General features: G+C 45.6%; 1 protein-coding gene across 1 annotated transcript in view; it reads left to right on the top strand.

Annotated features, from left to right (window-relative positions):
- Nucleotides 1-12,567, top strand: part of LOC119405036 (high affinity copper uptake protein 1) — a 42,550-nt gene that overhangs the window by 28,470 nt on the left and 1,513 nt on the right. The gene's annotated exons all lie outside the window — the stretch shown is intronic.

Genomic DNA, 12,567 nt, shown 5'->3' with positions numbered 1-12,567 from the left:
TTTTTTTTTTTTGAGCTTGGTGGCACAGATCTCACCGCCTCGTTATAAAGGGGACGCTCATATAGCGCAACGCTCAACTCTGCTATTCTCGGCAATGCATCGCTTTGGGCGAAACTGCCAACATTTTTATCATATCGTAAATTTTAAGTAAAAAAGAGCGATAATAAAGCAACTAGCATAATGTTTTATGTTTTTTAAGACCAATAACGGAGGGCAAATAAACGCGACTTGGTTCAGTCGCCTTACGTGTGTACATTCGCCGCGGCGAAACGTAGACTCATATAGTGAGAAGACGGGCTATAAAGAAGTAGTATAGGGTAGAGCACTGCACGGGCCGTGATTCTCGGCCCGGGCCCGGCCCGGGCCCGGAGCTCGTTAAAGTTCACTCGCCCGAACCCGGCCCGGGGACTCAAAGCCAGACCCGGGCCCGGCCCGAACCCGAGAAAAGATTTCAGCTACCCGGCCCGGCCCGGCCCGACCGCAGATCGGGCCCGACAGGGGCCCGAGCCAATAATCTAGGTGGTGTAACTCGAACATAGAATCGACAGCGAGGCGTTTTAAGTATGAAATATCTACGCTTTGTTGGTGCATGCATCGCTAACAATTATACTTTAACCTACGGTAATTTCTTGTAAAAAGGGGCTCACGGTGGAAACAGTTGAGCGGACTTACTGGGTACGATGAACGTTCGTTCGGCAGAGGTATAATGTACCTATTTTTTTCTGCACACACAATGGGGATCACCAAGAGCGTTTTGTAGCAGATATTGTAGCAAGGAAAGGGATTTGCAGCATTCTTTCAGTTTCGATAGGGAGCGCTATAAAAACAGAGGAGACAGGGAACAGTACGCAGTATTCTCTTTGTTGTTATTGTGCTCTCTATTGAAATTTAAAGCATGCTCTAACGACAAAGCCAATCGTGCACCCTTCTGGATATGTAGCACCTGTCTTCCACATAGTAGCACCTTGCCAGAGCAAGACAAGTCGAGGAAAAAAAGCCAAATTTATTACCTTTGTTTTAAGTACACTAACCTAGATAAAAATTATAACGATCCGTGTGCGCCACGTGTACTTCATATACGTATAAGTAGCCGAAAGGAAGAAAAAACAATTTGTCATAGCATCGTTATGATATATCGCATCACTGCGAGTATATACAGTCTATAAGGTTTTATGGCATAGTTTGTAGTTTATTTCTTCACATGTTCTTGTGAAGCATTCCGCCTTTTAGCATGTCATGCGCTGTTGCACCACATATCCTGGCGCGCTAAAATTTGTTGCACTGCTTTCGCTAGCCGCAGGGGCGCACATCTGCCTTACGAATTCTGAACGTGTCGGCAGTCGTTGTTCTTAGCTTCCACCACTGCAGCTAGTTTATAATGTCATTGTGGACCTCTGCAGAGTGAACACAGCTGTCCAGCTCATCCCTTCATTTTTCTCGTTCCCGAACGTCGTGCCATTCTTCAATAGCATCTATTAAACTCCTCTTTGAGGGCTTCTACTTGCAGTTTTCAGCAGTTCATGTTATGCATGGTTTGCACCGTGCTCTTTTTTTTCTATATTACAATGGTGTATGCCTTCCTAACGATGCTGTACCGATAGAAGGTGGCCATTGGAACACGCAGGTAGGACTGGCAGGAGGTGGACGAAGTGATTTCGTTCCAGTTTGATAGGGTGTGAATAAGCTTCTCGACGATTACTCATTGAATTCATATGGTTCGAGCTAAGGGGACATCACCCGGCACGGAATTCGTAATTGTTTTTTTTTTTTTCAAGCCAGATACTTCGTCACGTCACCTATGCTTTTCCTGCATATTCCAAAGCTGTTGCGGCAGCATCATGTAGCTCTCGCACTATATATTGCAGAGGTCTCAAACACGCGCACCTCTCGCTAGCGGCCCGCGGCCCCCACATGACTGTCTTCGTCTATTTGTTTTTAATTTTCTTTATACGTACCTTCTTGAGCTACACAGGCATGACAGGTCTAAAACATATTTTTTCGTGAGGCACCCCCTGCGGTCACCATGCGTTGATACATAACCGTGAAACAACTCTTTGGTTTTAGTCATTTTGAAGATAGCTTTCGATATGTTGTAGGAACCCTGCCGCCAAATCCCCTTCAGAAATGACCCATACATGAGCTGTGGGAAAAGTCCTTCCTCAAATGACAACCTTAGCTGACGTTTTCAACAACCTATGCCCCCGCGCGCCCACCTTCGGCACGTTGTGCTGGCTGTCGTGGGAGTAAATTTTCATCAATGCGGCCCGTTCGCTGAGGTGACTTTGAGACCCCTGATATAGCGGAGCAAGACGAAAGCTAAGACATTACCAATGTGGGCACACAGAGCAGTCTGTGCATGTCCATATCGCGTCACATGACCACTGGGAGCTGTGGCGGAGCGATGAAAAAAGAGTGTGTCTTTATAGGGATTCGATGTAACGAGATTACGCGCTGTACTTTCGCTTTAGTGGAGGGCTGGAATTTTCAAGAACGTTTCCCCGCTTTGGAACTCTGTGATCGCTCTTGTGATGATAAGTTAAAGGCATCAATTTATTATATTACATTTATTACTGCGATTAAAGAATAACATTTGGGATATAAAATCCCAACGAATGCAAATGAAGCACAGACTAGCGAGATGTTATAAGCGCCTGATCTATATAATTTTAGCTCGCCCGTTTCAGCTAATTCAAGTAGCCCCATGTGCAAGAAGTAAACGAAGTTCAGTACCTGTACTTCATAAACTTCCCCAAATACCCTGCACCACATATATGAAACGCTTTTTCGGGACATAATTTGGAACATGTATGTAGGCACTACGTATGTGGAAGAAACTTGAAAGGACACTAAAGAGAAAAACGCTTTTTCTATTATAAGTAAATTACTTACGAGAACGGATAACTGGGCTAGTTTGTGGGAACTCATGTTAAGGCAGGTAGCGCAAAGACACACGGACACAAGCGAAGAATAAGTGCGCAGGACAAGCGCCAGTTTGAAGTTGGCGCTTGTCCTGTGCACTTATTCTTCGCTTGTGTCCGTGTCTCTTTGCGCCACCTGCCTTAACATGAGTAAATTACTCTTTTACAATTCCAAAATAACCACGCTCGCCGCGACAAGACTCTTCGTAAGCGTGAAAACGCACAAAAGGAAAATGCGAGTAGCGAAGCCACGTGGCATTTCGCGCTGCAAACACCGTGACGTCAGAGATTCTGACGGCGTCTACTGGGGCCTGCGTAGTTCCTAATTGGTAAAAAATGCAGTACATTGACATCTGAGGAAGTCACAGACTTAACAAGCCAAGTTTCAGGAAATATCATTGAGCTAATGTCCCCAAATTACGACAAAAATTAAGTTTGAAATCAATGACGTCGGGGCAACATAAAAAAATAGAACTTTGACCTTGATTTTCTCCTGAATAAACTTATGATGATGAAATTAACGACATTCGAGTTCTCAGAGTATACTTTATCAGTCTAAACCGATTCATTGTTTCAATTTAGTGTCCCTTTAAGAACTGAGCAAAGTCCAAGCCCGGCCCGAACCGAGCCCGCCACCTAAAACCCGGGCCCGGCCCTAAGCCCGGAGCTTCAGACCCGAGCCCGGCCCGGGCCCGCCGTGAAAACTACTTTACCCGGCCCGGCCCACGGGCCGGGCCGGGCTCGGGTTTTCGGGTAGGCCCGAGCCCGTGCAGTGCTCTAGTATAGGGCACACTTCGTCAAATTTTACACATGCTTATATGAAATATTTTTCTTTACGTGCCGTAATATATGCCTTCACATTGTATTGTTTAATTCGTGTTCATACTTAAAAAAAATGTGTTACTACGACCTTAGCGGGCGGTTTCTATCTGCGTGTGCACTGGCTGCATGGATCACACAACGTGCTTCCACATTTTCGCTTCTTGTCGCTAACTCCTTCACACTGCAAGGCTTGTTTCCTAAGCAAAAAGAAGTGTTGTCGCATGCAGTATTTCTTTGCAAAATCCATCGTAACGCGGCCTATATACGTGGGTTCAAAGAAAGCCCGATGTCGCTCACATTACCGGTTCGCCACGGTCAAGAAGGTTGTCCACTTTCACGACGGCATCACTGTAATGACTCGCAGTTTACCACATACCTGCGTATTTTTTGTCATAATTCTCCCGTTCAGTTCTTCCAACAGCCACATACAATAGTTGCTTAATCTTCATCGAATGACTTCATTAAAGGTGTTTATTGCCTCACGAATCGACTGCCGCAATTTTTTTTTTTTTGAATCCGTCGAGTACGAGCGGAGTTAGAGATTTGTCGCACGCTTTGGGACCGACAACTGGACAGAATGCGTGATTAGATCCTGGTAGAAATGAAAAGATCGTGAAATATAGTGACACATTCTAGCATCCATTTCGCGTTCTGAGTAGGATTTATATTTTTAATTCGTGCTTAAAAGTAACAAAAACAGGTATGTCGCGCAGCCTAGCGGAAGAGCTTTGAAGTAGGATTATGAAGTCGGTCACTTTGCTGTACGTAGTCTGATGCTGTCATGCGCGCCATAATTTGACCTCAAAGTTAGAGTATGTATATTATTATCTATTCCCGCTCTGTTCTGTGTTGCCTATGAGGTAAAAGGAGTTGCACGGTGAGATGCGGCGCTGCCTTCGCGGCTGCCAGTGGCCCGTGTAGAGCCGCGGCGCATGCGCGCGGAGTGCCCGCATGCGCAGTAAACCGCCGCGCTCGAACACCAACAACTATCGCGCTCACTGTTTGCAGCATGTGTTGTCAAGTGTGTATAAGACTTCATATTCGCCGCAGATAGAAAAAATCTGATTAGAAATGTTTCACGGCGTTTTCCATACCATTCCGTGGCTAGACACTCTGACCAGATAGCTTTCCAATGCGCTAAAGAAAACAGGTGCCCTAAAAATTGGTTGTCAGTCCCTTTAAGCGCTTTCTCTCTCCTTTCGTACCAGCGAGCGCTCTGAAAGCTACGCTGGGGGAACGACAAGTGGACGAGAAGCTACGTCCGTTCGTCAGCGCGCATCATGACTGTGATCGTGAGCGAGCTCGCGGGCACCTGGCGGCGGCCGCGGTAACTATGCAGCCCACGATGCTCAAATAAGCCAGTGGCCATGGACTTTGGGTTTATGGCGCCGTCATTAAGCGTTGCAGGGCCCCTTTAATCTTCACCAAACCTATAGTTCGATCCCGGCCTCGGCGGTCGCATTTCGATCGGGGCGAAATGCAAACCCGTGTGCTTAGGTTTAGGTGCACACTAGAAAAACCCAGGTGGTCGAAATTAATCCGCAGTCCCCCACTGCGGCGTGCCTCATAATCATGCCGTGGTTATGGCACTTGAAAACCCGCAAATTACTACTCCGTTGGACCCACGTTCCTATACGCGTACGCCTCATCTTTCGCCCATTTGTTCTTCGCGTGACAACGAAGACGTTTTGTGTGTTGCCGTGCGTGACGGAAAAGGGGCGGGAGGTACGTAGTGGATTAAAATTTCCGGAAGCCTTGAAGCCATGAAATATACCGTTACAAAAGTGGACAGTGTTCTTTTTTTTTCAGAAATTAATAATTGCTGGGGTTTTACGTGCCACGTACAACCACGATATGATTATGAAGCGCACCGTAGGGGGGAACCCCGGATTAATTTCGACCTGTGGTCTTTTAACGTGCACCTGTGGTTTTTTAACGTGCACATCACGGGTGTTCTGGCATTTCGCCACCATCGAAATGTGGCCGGGAATCAAACCCGCGCCTTCGAGCTTAGCAGCAAGACACCCTACCTGCTGAGCTACCACGCACGGCGGGTTTTTTCGGAAATTTTGGAAGAGTGAAAAAAATATAACTACTCGTCATGTATGAAAAAAAAAAAAGCGGAACACAGGAGCAAATGGAAGGACTTGATTTCAAAAGTTTTGGCGTGATGTTGATATTTGGCAATTAATAGCGACCTTTTTTTTATTCCCTCGAACATCCCTGGCGTCCTCGGATTTCTCAACTACCGAACATGAAAGCTGCGCTATATTACTGAAGTTAGTGAAGGGGAGACGGTGTACTGTTAGCGCACTTTTAGAAGAATGTTTTTGTTTTTTGGATTTTGAGCGCCACTTGTGCTGTTACATGTCGCGGGTTTGAAATTGCAAAAACAGCAGGTCATACGTGCGGACGCACCTGGACGTATAGAACAGTGAGATAGGAGCAGTCACAAGTAGGTTTTCTTCTATAATGCGCATGAAACCAGTTAACAAGAACAGTGTAGTCTTCCAAACCTGCTTTATTTAAGCCGTGGGAAAGCTTGCCAATGCTGTCTATGAAATTGAGAACGAACGTTTATTTGTGACATTTTTGTTCGTACACGTCACGTCTGGAACTTCAATTCTAGTTCGCATATATGGGCCGTTTTGGCACGAAATAGGTATCCGAAACTGCCTTCCTTGAGGCTTTTTTATTTATTTATTTAAAATTCAATATAGACGGACTGAATATCGTTTAACAGTAGATCCTTGCAAGTGCTGTGCGAATTAATCCGAGACACACTGACCAGCCAGTGCAGATAACTTCGGGCTCAACAAAGATTTGTAATAAATTGCATTTTCTGCTCTTACTCCGCACAAAAAATGGATTTTTGCTGCTTGCAGAGGCGCAGTTTATTGACAATGCTTAACATGTTTCTTTACTGAATCTTCAGGTGTTATAAATACTGACGTACAATCTTGTAAACGAATAATTTTTGGTGTTTTACGTGCCAAAACTACGATATGGTTATGAGGGACGACGCAGTGGGGGACGGCGGATTAATTTCGACCAGCTGGGTTTTTTTTTTTTTTTTTTGCGTGTACTGAGATCGCGCAGCACACGGGTGACGGGCCTCTTATCATTTCGCCTCCATCGAAATGCGGCCGCCGCGACCAGGATCGAACCCGCGTCTTTCGGGTCAGTAACCGAGCACCGTATACCTACTACGCCACCGCGGCGGTAAATCCTGTAACTTCATTTGTCTGACAGATGCAACACCTTGGATATTACAGCATAAATGCTTGCATCGAAACCGAGTGTCAATAAATTGAATGAACTTCTGTGGAGAATTTATTTGTTGCTATCACTGGAAGCGAAGCCAAGCTGCTCCTTCGCAAAGAAAATCTGGTGGCTTAATTTTGTAATCATCGTAATTTTGCGAAGTACGGAAGTAGCCACTATGACATTATTAATCAATCTGCGGAGAAGCGACGTACCCCCTACGCATCTGTGAGGCATTATGTGCACTCTGTTGATGCTGAGGCTGATGACAATGAAGAATTGTGGCTGAGCCCTATGTAGTGGGTTAGTAGCTTTAGACCAACCACTTTTTACTTAATTCGCATTGTGTGACGCCTGGTCGTTATTTTACTCATATACCACGCTTTGTCACATCTGTTTTCGTGATTCCTTGCCCGACATGACGCCTGTATAGGGTTCTTTTACGAAGGAGTTTCAAGCACAGGCGTGGCTCTGTGGTAGAATATTCTACTGCCATGCAGAGGGCCTTGGTTCAAATCCCGCTCGATCCTGGATATTTTTTTTTTTTTCTCGTTGTGCGCAATAGCGGTTGCGGACACCGGCGGCGGACAGCTACGCCACCAAAATCGGCTGACGTGATCTCATAACAACTTGCGCTGTAAAGAAGAAAAAAAAAAAGATGCGAAAAGAAATATGCACAGCAATACGTAAGGTGCGCTACTAGCGTAGTGTATGACATTCCACTGCCGTGTGGGAAGACCTACATCGGTCAGACTGGGCGATATGATGACCCTTTGTATCCCAGCGCCCACATATGTGGACAAAAACATATCAGTGAAGTGGGATCAGGCTAGCCAACGAATTGCCTTAAAAATCGATTTGAAATGTTGGCATTACTTCAGCATTTCATAAAAAAAAAACGTTTATATGTGTCAACTTCTGTGAATAAACAGCGGTAAGTGCACACAGAACAATGGTGTTCTTCTCAAGTCGCCTGTAGAGGTGTATGCCTACATTTTCTTGATAAGTTCACTATAAATTCGCGCGAGTTTTTAAATTATTCGGCCTTATTCGAAAAAAGGAAGGGTGTATCTTGTTTTTGTGTGACTTTTGTTGTACTGTGAGCGACCAAAGTTTTGTAAGTTGAGTTGTCGCTGCAGCGTCTACGTTTGTGGACGCCAGGCATATCGAGTCCGTGTAAGGAGCTGATAGAGCGCCGCATGGTAGTATGACCCGCTTCGGTTGCCGTGCGGCTATCCACAAAGCATTATCTGTAATATAGCTAAATACGCCTTTTGGAAGTTGTTTAGAATCTTATTTGCTTTATTCGGGACGTGGATTAAGTGATGAAAATATACATGCCATGGTTTTCGAGCTGACTAGCGAAAGCGAATGTGTAGATTTGGAGAGCATCGATAATTAGCGCGTTGAAGCAGAGCCATCAACAAGCAAAGGCCTCTTGAACAATGCTACTGCTGATGATGAGAGCATTCAGTTTGAACGCAACCATGAACGCATTGGTAACGATGATGATCAACGACGATAATGACGACGACGAACACATGGGCCTTGAATGGTGACAATGATGGTGATGATGAAAGCGTTGAAGATGAGGAATAACGCTCTGATGATGGCGATAATTAACGATGATGATGAAAGTGTTGAATCAGAGCCATTAGCAAGTGGCCACGTGAACGTTTATGATGATGATGATGATGATATTGATAATGAACGTGTATAACTGATGATGAAGGCGTTGATTATGCTAAGTAGTGGTGATGATAATGATTAATGCGTTGAAACAGAGCCGTTTTCAAGCAAACTTCTCATGTACGATAAAGAAGGATGATGGACCCAGTGTAACTGGTGTTCCCAGCGTCCACATATGTGGACAGTTGTTTTCTTCTAGAACTAAAGCTCAATTTTGCAGGTTTTCGGTTTATTCCCACTTTTGTGTGTATTGTAATTGCATATAAGGAAAAAAAATAATTATTTGCGCAACAGGATTGGTCATGGGATACAAAGGGTTAACGGCCGTGCTCGGGAACACAAATTGGCCTTGAAAAATAAAGATAATGCGCAATTACCTGCCCTTTGCGCTGCCCGCACATGTGAACCACGACATCGCGAGACTGATTCTTGGGAGGAGTGCTGATACCTTGGGACGAGAACTGTTGGAACGTTATCGTATAAAGAGGAGGGCACGGAGTGTATTAGCGACACATCTATCTACAGGGCGTTTTTTCTTAGACCCTACAGATTCTTTATAAAAATCTTATGGCAGTCAGGCACCTGTCGTCTTCGCACACAAGCTCTACGTCGAGGCGGAAAACCTTATCGCTTCTAAAGTTACATTGACAAGATTTAGTAACAAAATCAACAGTTTTATTGCCAAATTGAGGGCAATTATTTACATGGGAAGGTTGTAGGGCGTCACAATTTATGGAACACCCATCTTTTGTAAATAAAAGAAAAATTGAGATATTCTTTATCGACTCAAGGTCAGGATATCGAAACCGGGCGCGCAGAAACGGCGGCTGCTTTGTTATATCAGACCGGAACTTCCCGTGACGAAGCGTCGAAATTTTAATGAAGGCGCGTCGCAGAAAATCTGGTCAGAAAAAATAGCAAGTCGTCCGAAATACACAAGTAGACCGTGTTTTCCTTGCGCGTAATCTGTGGTGTTTATGTTTCCTCCTTAAACAATGTATAGGCGCAACGTATTCCTTCGCCTGTCGCACTGTCTGCAAGAAAGAGCGCCGCAGTGGCTGTCCCCGAGTTTTACGCTGTAGTGAAAGAAAAGGTGGCAATAGCGATTTCTTGCGCATAGCGCGAAAGGCTGACAGAATGAACTTCGCTGCAAAAACAGTTGCACCCTTTAGGACGTATTTCTATCAAAGAACAGATAACCATCCTGCGCGCGCAGTGCTTCCAGGTTCCCAACCGCGTGCGCGCTATCACTATGGCGTAGCATTCTTCATAGAAAAGTAGCGAGCGCCGTTCTCAAGAAGTAAAGACATGCAAGCCCGATGACACTTATTGTTGTGTGGCAGAAAGACGCCCAAGGGGTTTCAACTGTTTTCGACTGTTCAGGTACCTTCCTATCGCTATAAGAATGTTTCGCCTTTCTGGTGAAATTGTGCCCACATTTTTTTTCTTCATTTTCACAGCAAAACCTGTTTACCTCTAGCCTCCGCATGCGTTACCGTTAGGGTACACGGTGTGTGGACAGGAATGTAGCATAGGGAGGTGAAATAGTCCACCACGTGTGTCGGGGGTGCCGGCTGTGCGTTAGAGCGCTGCGAGAAATCGATGGCGAGACGGTGCAGCGCGCTCACGCCGGAGGAACAAGCGTAGAGGCGTCGACAGCAAAAACGCGAATACAACCCGCAACAGCGGGACCATGTATGCAAAATAACGTACGATTTTATTATGTATGCAGCCTAAACAGCTTCGCTGGTAATCTGCCCTCATGAATGTTGCGGCCACACGAATTGGTTGCATCTCCTATCCTTGCCCGTCACGGTAAATCAAGTGGCAAATAAGACGGCGCGTTCGCTCAGGAAAAGCTCGCGAGAATGCGCGCTCACCCGCGAGACACAACGCCACGTGCGCTTCTCCGAGCAGCAAATATAAGACGGCGCGTTGGCTCAGGAAAAGCTCTGTTTCTGCGATGGGCGCTGTCCTCTCATTGCAAGTGTGCTTCTCACCTTCCCAGGCTTCACGTTAGTGGAGCTGTCTCGTATAGTGTAGCAAGGGGTGGGAAAGGAAAGTGAGGAGGAGGGAAAAGAGGAGGGCGACGCCACCAGCTCCGCCGCTTCCTTTTAGTCTTCGCACTACTACTGCGTAGCTGCCCCACATTTTTTCAGGGCGGGGGGGGGGGGGGGGAGCGGGGGTTCATACATACTTTATGTACGTTCGTACGTGCGTTTGTATGTGTGCGTGTTTTTATACATACGCAAAACTGGAAAATTTCGGGGGGTTGAATCCCCCAACCTTCCCGCAACTGCTGCTAGGACTGTTACAGGAGTGTGGATAACATCACATATCCTTTATACAGCAAATTACAGCAAAGATACAGCAAATTAACTGCATTTAACCTAAACAAGTACGGCGTGATGAGTTGATGACGTGCCGACACAAGCCTTGATTCTGATCAATTGCATGAGGCCAAACAAATAGTACGCTTTTTGAATCGGTGCAAGATTTCACCCTTTTATGTATCCATGGCCACATGCAGCTTATACATTTTCTCGATCCAGCCACAATTAACTTCTGACTGTATTGGCTAGCTAGCCATAGCCAAGCCAAAGTGCACTGAGCAGCATTAGAAGCGCATGGAATATTGCTTCTAATGCCGCAAGTGCAAGTTTAGTGAACAGCTTGGAAAAAAGTTTCTCTTCACGTAAACAAAAGGTGGTACCGAATGTTGAATCTCCTTCCTACCTCCAACCTCCCCACGATCCCCCATGTCCCCCTTAATTAAAGGGACACTAAAGAGCAAAACGATTTTTCTCGCATTAGTAAAGTAGGCTTCCACGATACCAAAAACACCACGCTTGCGAGAAAACGCGCAAAACGAAAATACAGGTGGCGACGCCACCTTGGAATTCCCGCACCATTTGCCGTGACGTCATATATTTTTGACGGCACCTGCTTGGGCCTACGTAGTTCCTAATCGGTCAAATCGAAGTACATTCTCCTCTGAGGGGGCCAGAGACTTGACATAACGAGTTTGTGGAAATTTCGTCGAGCCAGTGGCGCCAAAATACGTTAAATGCTCTTTGAAATCTTTTACGTCACGAATTACAAAGTTCGGCGCGAAATTTAAAAGTGAAACTTTAAACTTGGTTTTCTCCTGTAATAATAAACCTATGGTGGTGAAATAAACTACACTAGAGTTCTCCGAGCACACTTTATCAATCTAAACCAATTCATTGTTTCTCTTTAGTGTCCCTTTAAGCATCCCATAAGACCTGGTCATATGGGGTAAAGACAGTCTGCTGCTTCACAAGCACATGATGTGGCATTGTGTGGTACTTGTACGTTGTGGTGTGTTGCAGAACAAAAAAAAAAAAGGCCTGTTCGCAGTTGTGACCCCAGATGTGACATTTAATACTTTTTGGTTACCGCAGACGCGTCCATATGCATCTACATTGTATTTGGCTTGATGAAGCATTATCCAAAATACTACACATTCAAATTGGATTTCACTTAAAGGGATGGTGCCGCCAAATTGGTGGCTTGCACGTTCTTTGCTGTAAGCGTTTCCTATAGCTCCAGGAAGCATGATACACGCACCAAGATTAATGTATTCTCGCTAAATAATTTAATATCGCCTTTTGATGTGGACAGCTTTTGGTTTCGGTTTCTGGGCGCCGAGGTTGGGCAGCGACGTAGAAGTGTAGGGGGCTTGGTCACGTGACCACACAAGGGTGTGACACTTAGTCAGGAAGCGATCGAAACTCGGCGAGTGATGTAGCAACCGATGCTTTGCCGGTACTATAATGAACTAGAATATATTCTAGTTCACTATAGCTGGTACGTACTTTGAGGAGGTGGCGGAGGTCAGGAGGTCACTCGC

This window comes from Rhipicephalus sanguineus, chromosome 1 (assembly GCF_013339695.2).
Source record: "Rhipicephalus sanguineus isolate Rsan-2018 chromosome 1, BIME_Rsan_1.4, whole genome shotgun sequence".
NCBI classification, from domain to species: Eukaryota; Metazoa; Arthropoda; class Arachnida; order Ixodida; family Ixodidae; genus Rhipicephalus; species Rhipicephalus sanguineus.
This window is presented reverse-complemented; position numbering and strand designations above follow the sequence as displayed.